This window comes from Balaenoptera physalus (genome assembly GCF_965194825.1).
Source record: "Balaenoptera physalus genome assembly, chromosome: 14".
Classification (NCBI taxonomy): Eukaryota; Metazoa; Chordata; class Mammalia; order Artiodactyla; family Balaenopteridae; genus Balaenoptera; species Balaenoptera physalus.
This window is the reverse complement of record NC_138893.1, coordinates 18,987,916-18,997,764: the sequence shown is the minus strand read 5'-3', so window position 1 is coordinate 18,997,764 and position 9,849 is coordinate 18,987,916. Positions and strand designations below refer to the sequence as shown.

The 9,849-nt window shown below is 47.1% G+C and overlaps 1 long non-coding RNA gene across 1 annotated transcript in view; it reads left to right on the top strand.

Annotated features, from left to right (window-relative positions):
- The first annotated feature begins 1,380 nt into the window (after positions 1 to 1,380).
- Positions 1,381 to 9,849, top strand: part of LOC309642235 — a 29,731-nt gene continuing 21,262 nt past the window's right edge. The window contains exons 1-2 of the long non-coding RNA XR_014253067.1: positions 1,381 to 1,475; positions 2,347 to 2,422. This is a non-coding gene — a long non-coding RNA (uncharacterized lncRNA). The remainder of the gene's footprint in view (positions 1,476 to 2,346; positions 2,423 to 9,849) is intronic.

Below are 9,849 nucleotides of genomic sequence, written 5' to 3'. Positions count from 1 at the left end.
ATGGTGATGTCAAGGACCATGGATCATTGTGATTACAGGGGCCATGGAGCATTATGATGACAAGGGCATGGACCATTGTGATGACAAGGGGCATGGATCATTGTGATGCAAGTGGTACTGGAGCAGTGAGATGAAATGGATCATGGATCATTGTGATTACAGGGATCATGGATCATTGTGATGACAGGGGTCATCCAGCATGGTGATGACAACGCCATGGAGCATTGTGATGACAGGGGCATGGGGCATTGTGATGACAGGGGGCATGGGGCATTGTGGTGAAAGTTGTCATGGAGCATTCTGATGAAAAGCGCGAAAGAGCATTGCGATGACAAGTGCCATGGATCATTGTGATGACAAGGGAATGGAGCATTGTGATGAAATAACTTCTAGAGCATTTTGATGACAAAGGCATGGAGAATTATGATTACAGGGGCCATGGAGCACTGTGGGGACAACTGCATTGAGCATTGTGATGACAAGGGGCGTGGAGCATTGTGATGACAAGGGCTATGGAGCATTGTGATTACAGGGTCATGATGTATTGTGATGAGAGGTGTCATGGAGTATTGTGATTAAACGGGTCATGGAACACTGTGATTACAGGGGCCATGGAACATTGTGATGACAAAGACATGGAACATTGTGACGAGAGGTGTCATGGAGCATTGTGATGAAAGGGGTCATGGATCATTGCGATGACAGGGGTCATGGAGCATTGTGATGATAGGGCCATGGAGAATTGTAAGGACAATGCTCATGAAGCATTGTGATGAAAGTGGTCATGGAGCATTGCGATTAAATGGATCATGGGGCATGTTGCTGACAAGGGCATGTAGGATTGTGATGACCAGTGGAATGGAGACTTGTGATGAAAGGGGTACTGGAGCATTGTGAGTAAACGGGCCATTGACCATTGTGATAACAAGGGCATGGAGCATTGTGATGACAAGTTGCATGGAGTATTGTGATGACAAGTTTCATGGAGCATTGTCATGACAGGGGTTACCTGGCATTGTGATGACAGTGGTAATGGAGCACTGTGATGCAAGATGTCATGGGGCACTGTGATTAAAGGGGCCATGGAGAATTGTGATGACAAAGGTCATGGAACATTGTGATGACGGCATCATGGAGCATTGTGATGAAAGAGGTCATGGATCATTGCGATGACAGGGGTCATGGAGCATTGTGATGACAAAGGCCATGAAGCCTTGTGATGACAAGGGCAATGGAGCATTGTGATGAATGTTTACATGGAGCATTGTGATGAAAGTCGTCATCGAGCATTATGATGAAAAGCACCATGGAGCATTGTGATGACAAGGGTCATGGAACATTGTGATGACAGTTGTCATGGAGCATTGTGAAGACAAGTGTTCTGGAGCATTGTGATGAAAAGGGCATGGAGCATTGTGGTTCCAGGGTCCATGGAGCATTGTGATGACAAGGGCCATGGAGCATTGTGATGACAAGTGTCCTTGAGCATTGTGATGAGAAGGGCGATGGAGCATTGTGATGACAGGTGTCATGTGGCATTGTGATGACAGGTGATATGGAGCTTTGTGATGAAAGTGGTCACGGAGCATTGTGATGAAAAGCGCCATGGAGCACTGTGATGACAAGAGTCCTGGAGCATTGTGATGACATTATCATGGAGCATTGTGATGACACGGGCATGGAGCATTGTGATGAGAAGAGATCTGGAGCATTGTGATGACAAAGTCACGGAGCATTGTGATTTCACGGGCCATGGAGCATTGTCATGACAAGGGCATGGTGCATTGTGATGAAAGTGGTACTGGTGCATTGTGAGGAAAGAGGTCATGGATCATTGTGATGACAAGGATCATGGGGCATTTTGATGTCAGCGGCATGGAGCATTGTGATGAAAAGGGTCATGGAGCACTGTGATGACTGGGGCCATGGAGCATAGTGATGATGAAAGCCATGGAACTTTGTGATGACAGGTGTCATGGAGCATTGTGATGAAATGGGTCATAGGGAATTGTAATGACAAGGGCCATGGAGCATTGTGATGAAAGGGGTCAGCGAGGATTCTGATGAAAATGGTCATTGAGCATTGTGATGGAAAGGGCCATGGAGAATTGTGATGACAGTGGTCATGGAGCAATTTGATGAAAGGCGTCATGGAGCATTGTGATTAAAGGGATCATGGAGTATTGTGATGAAAGGGGTCAGCGAGGATTCTGATGAAAATGGTCATTGAGCATTGTGATGGAAAGGGCCATGGAGAATTGTGATGACAGTCGTCATGGAGCAATTTGATGAAAGGTGTAATGGAGTATTGTGATTAAAGGGATCATGGAGTATTGTGATGACAAGGGTCATGGAGCATTGTGATGACAGAAGTCATAGAGCATTGTGATGACAAGGGCCATGGAGCATTGTGATGACAGGGGTTATCTGGCATTGTGATGAGAGTGGTCATGGAGCATTGTGATTACAGGAGCCCTTTTCATAACAATGCTCCAGAATACATGTCATCACTATGTTCCATGACCTTGTCATCACGATGATCCATGGCACTTGTCAAGACAATGCTCCATGGTCCTTGTCATCACAATGATCCATGGTGCTTGTCATAACAATGCGCCATGATCCCTGTCATCACATTGCTCCATGACCACATTCATCACAATGCTCCATGACCCTTTTCAATACAATACACCGTGATAATTGTCATCACAAGTCTGCATGCCCGTATCATCACAATGTTCCATGACCGCATTCATCACAATGATCCATAACTCTTGTCATCACAATGCTCCATGAGCCCAGTTTTCACAATGCTCCATAACCCCTTTCATCACAATGTGCCATGTCCCCTGTCATTATAATGCTCCATGCCCTTACCCTGACAATGCTCCATGACACCCGTCATCGCAATGATTCATAACCCCTTTCATCACAATGCTCCATGACCCCTTTCATCACAGTGATCCATGACCCCTTTCATCACAATGATCCATGGCTCTTGTCATCACAATGCTCAATGGCCTTATCATCACAATGCTCCATTACCCCAGTCATCGCAATGATCCATTACCCCTTTCATCACAATGCTCCATGACCATTGTCATCACAATGCTCCATTATCCCTTTTATCACAATGATCCATGACCTCTTTCATCACAATGCTCCAGTACCAGTTTCATCACAATGGTCCATGCCCCATTTCATCACAATGCCACATGACCCCTGTCATCACAATGCTCATGACTCCTGTCCTCACAGTGCTCCATGACACTTGTCATCACAATTCTCCATGGGTCTTGTCATCAAAATGTTCCCTAGCACCTTTCATCACAATGCTCCATAAAGAATTTCATCACAATGCTCCTTGACCCCTTTCATAACAATGCTCATGGCATTTCACATCACAATGCCCCATGACACCTTTCTTCACAATGCTCCATGACCCTTGTCATCACAATGTTCCATGGCCCTTTTCAGCACAATGCTCCATGGCCCTTGTCATAACAGTGCTCCATGACCACATTTATCACAATGCTCCTTGACACCTTTCCTCACAATGCTTCCTGGCCCTTGTCATCACAAATCTCCATGACACTTGTCATCAAAATACTCCATGACCAATGTCATCACAATGCTCCACGCCCTTATCATCACAATCCTCCATGATCCCTGTAATCACAATGCTCCAGGACCCCGTCGTCACAATGATCCATGGCCCTTGTCATCAAAATGCCCCATGGCCCCTTTCATCACAATGCTCCCTGATCCTTTTCATCACAATGCTCCATGACCATTGTCATCACGATGCTCCATGATCCCTCTAATCAAGATGATCCATGATCCCTTTCATCACAATGCTCCTTGATCATTGTCATCACATTGCTCCATGTCCTTATATCACAGTGCTCCATGGCCCCTGTAATCACCATTCTCCATGACCCGTTTTATCACAATGATCCATGACACTTGCCATCACAGTGCTACATGACCCCTGACATCACAATGCTCCATGACCCGTTTCATAACAATGTTCCTTGAACCCTGTCACCATAATGCTCCATGACACTCTCATCACGATACTCCATGGCACTTGTCACGGCAATGCTCCATGTCCCTTGTCATCACAATGAGCCATGATCCCTGTCATCACAATGTTCCTTGACCACATTCATCACAATGCTCCATGACCCCTTTCATCACATTGCTCGAAGGCCCTGGTCATCACAATGCTCCATGGTGCTTTTCTTCACAATCCTCCATTATCCCTGTAATCACAATTATCCATGACCCCTTTCATCACAATACCTCATGACCCCTTTCATCACAATACCTCATGACCCCTTTCATCACAATGCTGCAGGACCATTTTCATCACAATGGTCTATGGCCCTTGTCATCACAATGCTCCATGACCCCTGACTTCAAAATGATCCATGACTCAATTCATCACAAAGTTCCATGCCCTTGTCATCACAATTCCCCATGGCCCCTTTCATCACAATGCTCCCCGAGACCTTTCATCACAATGCTCCATGACCATTGTCATCACAATGCTCCATTATACCTGTAATCACAACGATCCATGACCCCTTTCATCACAATGCTCCATTAATCCTTTCATCACAATGCTCAATGACCCTTATCATAACAATGCTCCATGTCCTCCTCATCACAATGCTCCTTGGCCCTTGTCATCACAATGCTCCATGGCGCATGTTTACACAATACTCCAAAACCTTTGTCATTACAATGCTCCATGCCCGTGTCATCACAATACTCCATGACACATTTCATCACAATACCCCATGACCCCTGTCTTCATATTGCTCCATGACCCGTTTCATTTCAATGTTCCATTTCCTCTTTCTTCACAATGATCCATGGCGCTTGTCATCACAGTGCTCCATGATCCCTGTAATCACAATGATCCATGACCCATTACATCACAGTTCCCCATGACCCCTGTCATCTAAATGCTCCATGGCCCTTATAATCACAATGCTCCATGACACTTCTCATCACAATTCTCCATGGCCTTTGTCATCCCAATGTTCCATGGCCCCTGTAATCACAGAGCTCCATGACACCTGTCATCACAATGCCCTATGATGCCTGTCATCACAATGCTCCATGGCCCTTCTCAGCACAATGCTCCATGACCCCTGTCATCACAATGCTCCATGGAGCATTTTATCACAATGATCCATGACAACTTTCATCACAATGCTCCATGACCCCTTTCATCAAAATGCTCCATGGTCCTTGTCATCACAAATCCCCATGGACCTTTCATCATAATGTTCCATGACCATGGTCATCACAATGCCCCATGACCCCTTCCATCACAATGCTCCATGACCCCTTTCATCAAAAATCGCCATGACCATTGTCATCACAATGCTCCATGACCACTGTCATAGCAATGCTCCATGATCCCTGTCATCACAATGATCCATGATTCCTTTCATCACAATTCTCCATTTCCCCTTTCATCACAATGATCCATGGTGCTTGTCAAAACAATGCTCCTTGATCCCTGTAACCACAGTGATCCATGACCCCTTTCATCACAATGCTCCATGATCCCTGTCACCACAATGTCTCATGACTCCTATCATCACAATTCTCCATGACCCCTGTCATCACAATGCTCCATAGCACTTTTCATCACAATGCTCCATGTCCACTTTCATCACAATGCACCATGACCACTTTCATCACAATACTCCATGACCACTTTCATCACAATACCCCCTGAACCCTGTAATCACAATGCTCCATGCCCCTTGACATCACATTTCTCCATGACCACTGTCATCACAATTCTCCATGGTCTTTGTCATCACAATGCTCCATTACCCTTGTCATCACAATGCTCCATGCCCTTGTCATCACAATTCTCCATGATCCTTGTCATCACAATGCTCCATGGCTCTTGTCATGACAATGATACAGAGTCTTAGTGCCTGAGTTGGGAGTAGTATCCTTGCCTCAGTTAGGGACAATGTCAGTGCCTGAGTTGGGAGTAGTGTCAGGGCCATAGTTAGGGACATTGTCAGAGCCTGAGTTGGGAGTAGTATCAGGGTCTTATTTAGGGGCAGTGTCAGGGCATGAGGTTGGAGTAGTCTCAGGGCCATAGTTAGGGACAGTGTCAGTGCCTGTGTTGGCAGTAGTGTCAGGGCACTAGTAAGGGACAGTGTCAGTGCCTGAGTTGTGAACAGTTTCAGGGCCTTAGATAGGGACAGTGTCAGTGCCTGAGTTGGGATTAGTGTCAGGAGCTTTGTTAGGGACCATGTCAGGGCGTGAGTTATGAGTAATCTCAGGGCCTTAGTTAGGGACAGTGTCAGTGACTGTGTTAGGAATAGTGTCAGGGCCTGCATTAGAAGTAGTGTGAGAGCGGTAGTTAGGGACAGTGTCAGGGCCTGAGTTGTGAGTAGTGTCAGGGAAATAGTTAGCAACAGTTTCAGTGCCTGATTTGGGAGTAATGTCAGCACCTTAATTCTGGACAGTGTCAGTGCCTGAGTTGGGAGTAGTGTCAGGGCCTTAGTTAGGGACAGTGTCTGTGGCTGAGATGGGATTAGTGTCAGGGTCTTTATTAGGGACAGCATCACTGCTGGGGGTGGGAGTAGTGTCAGTGTCTTTGTTATGGACAGTGTTAGGGCCTTAGCTAAGAGTAGTGTTAAGGCCTTAGTTAGGGAGAGTGTCAGTGCCGGAGTTGTGAGCAGTGACCGAGGCTTAGTTAGGGACAGTTTCAGGGACTGAGGTTGGAGTAGTCTCAGGGCCTTATTTAGGGAGAGTGTCAGTGTCTGATTTATGGGTAGTGTCAGGGCCAAAGTTATGGACAGTGTCAGTGCCTGAGTTAGGAGTAGTGTGAGGGCCTTTCTTACGTATAGTGTCAGGGCCTGATTTAGGAGTACTGTCAGGGCCTTAGTTAGGGACAGCTTCAGTGCCTGAGGTGGAAGTAATGTCAGGGCCGTGGTTAGGGACAATGTCAGTGACTGAGTTGGGAGTAGTGTCAGAGCCTTTGTTAGGCACATTATCAGTGCCTGAGATGGGAGTAGTGTCAGGGCCTTAGTTAGGGACAGTGTCAGTGCCTGAGTTGGGCTTAATATCAGTGCCTTAGTTAGGGAGAGTGTCAGGGCCTGAATTGGGAGTAGTCTCTGGGCCTTAGTTAGGAACAATGTCAGTGACTGTGTTGGGAGTAGTGTCAGGTCTTAGTTAAGGACAGTGTGAGGGCATGAGTTAAGTATTGTATCAAAGCCTTAGTTACCGAGTGTCAGTTCTTGAGTTAGGAGTAGTGTAATGGCCTTAGTTAGTGACAGTGCCAGTGCCTGAGTTAGGAGTGGAGTCAGGGCCTTATTTAGGCTAGTGTCAGTGCCTGAGTTAGTTATAGTGTTAGGGCCTGATTTAGGAGTAGTGTGAGAGCGGTATTTAGGGACAGTGTCAGGGCCTGTGTTGTGCCTAGTGTAGGGGCCTAAGTTGTCGACAGGGTCAGTGCCTGAGTTGGGAGTAATTTCAGGGCTTTAGTTAGGGACAGTGTCAGTGCCTGAGGTGGTAGTAGTACCAGGGCCCAGTTAGGGACAGTGTCAGTTTTTATGTTGGGATTATTTTCACTGCCTTATTTAGGGACAGTGTCAGTGCCTGAGGTGGGAGTAGTGTCAGGCCATTGGTAAAGGACAGTGTCAGGTCCTGAGTTGGGAGTAGTATCAGGGTCTTAGTTAGGGACAGTGTCAGTGCCTGATTTGGGAGTAGTGTCAGGGCCTTAGTTAGGGACAATGTCAGTGGCTGAGTTGGAAGTAGTGTCAGGGTCGTTGTTAGGGAGAGTGTCAGGGCCTGAGTTAAGAGTGGTGTCAAGGCCTTAGTTAGGGAGATTTGTAGTGCCTGAGTTGGGAGCAGTGTCAGAACCTTACTTAGGGACATCATCAGTGCTTGACTTGGGAGTAGTATCAGGGTCTTAGTTAGGGACAGTGTCAGTGCCTGAGTTGGGAGTAGTGTCAGGGCCTTAGTTAGGGACAATGTCAGTGGCTGAGTTGGAAGTAGTGTCAGGGTCGTTGTTAGAGACAGTGTCAGGGCCTGAGTAAAGAGTGGTGTCAAGGCCTTAGTTAGGGAGATTTGTAGTGCCTGAGTTGGGAGCAGTGTCAGAACCTTAGTTAGGGACATCATCAGTGCTTGACTTTGGAGTAGTTTCAGGGCCTTATTAGGGATAGCTTCAGTGCCTGAGTTGGGAGTAATGTCAGTGCCTTAATTAGGGACACTGTCAGTGCCTGAGTTGGGAGTAGTGTCAGGGACATAGTTAGGGGCAGTGTCAGAGTCTGAGTTGGCAGTGCCTGAGTTGGGAGTAGTGTCAGGGACATAGTTAGGGGCAGTGTCAGAGTCTGAGTTGGCAGTAGTATCAAGGCCTTAGTTATGGACAGTGTCATTGCCTGAGGTAGGAGTAGTCTCAGGGCCTTAGTTAGGGAGAGTGTCAGTGTCTTATTTATGGGTAGTGTCAGGGCCTAAATTATGGACAGTATCAATGCCTGAGTTAGGAGTAGTGTGAGGGCCTTTCTTAGTTATAGTGTCAGAGCCTGAGTTAGGAGTAGTGTCAGGGCCTTACTTAGGGACAGCTTCAGTGCCTGAGGTGTGAGTAATGTCAGGGCCGTATTTAGGGACAATGTCAGTGCCTGAGTTGGGAGTAGTGTCAGAGCCTTAGTTAGGCACATTATCTGTGCCTGAGATGGTAGTAGTGTCAGGGCCTTAGTTAGGGACAGTGTCAGTGCCTGTCTTGGGAGTATTGTCACAGCCTAAATTACGGACATCGCCAGTGTCTGAGTTGGGAGTAGTACCATTCCCTTAGTTAGGGACAGCGTCAGTGCCTGAGTTGCGAGTAGTGTCAGGGCCATATTTAGGGAAGGTGTCAGTGGCTGAGATGGGGGTAGTGTCAGGGCCTGAGTTACGGACAGTGTCAGTGCCTAAGTTGGGATTAGTGTCAGGGTCTTTATTATGGATAGTGTCAGGGTCTGAGTTAAGAGTACTGTCGGAGGGGGCGTGGGAGAAGTTTCCCTCAGGTATCGCGGGCTGGGGGCGGGAGCACTGGGGAGCAGTGTGGACGTGGTCTGAAGGGCGACTGGCCGTCGGAGTGAGAAAGCCGTGTGGATGAAAGGCTCTTGGTGCTCCAACCAGGCATGAGGGCTGTGCCTCTGAGGTGGGAGAGCCAACTTCAGGACATTGCTCCACAAGAGACCTCCCAGCTCCACGTAATACCAAACGGCAAAAATCTTTCATAGATCTCCACCTCAACATCAAGACCCAGCTTCACTCAACGATCAGCAAGCTACAGTGCTGGACACCCTATGCCTAACAACTAGCAAGACAGGAACACAGCCCCATCCATTAGCAGAGAGGCTGCCTAAAATCATAAGGCCACAGACACCCCAAAACACACCACCAGACGTGGACGTGCCCATCAGAAAGACAAGATCCAGCCTCATCCACACAGGCACTAGTTCCCTCCAGCAGGAAGCCTACAGAACCCACTGAACCAACCTTAGCCACTGGGGACAGATACCAAAAACAACGGGAACTACGAACCTGCAGCCTGTGAAAAGGAGACCCCAAACACAGTAAGATAAGCAAAATGAGAAGACAGAAAAACACACAGCAGATGAAGGAGCAGGGTCAAAACACACCAGACCTAGCAAATGAAGAGGAAATAGGTAGTCTACCTGAAAAAGAATTCAGAATAATGATAGTAAGGATGATCCAAAATCTTGGAAACAGAATAGACAAAATGCAAGAAACATTTAACAAGGACGTAGAAGAACTAAAGAGGAACCAAGCAACGATGAAAAACACAATAAATGAAATTAA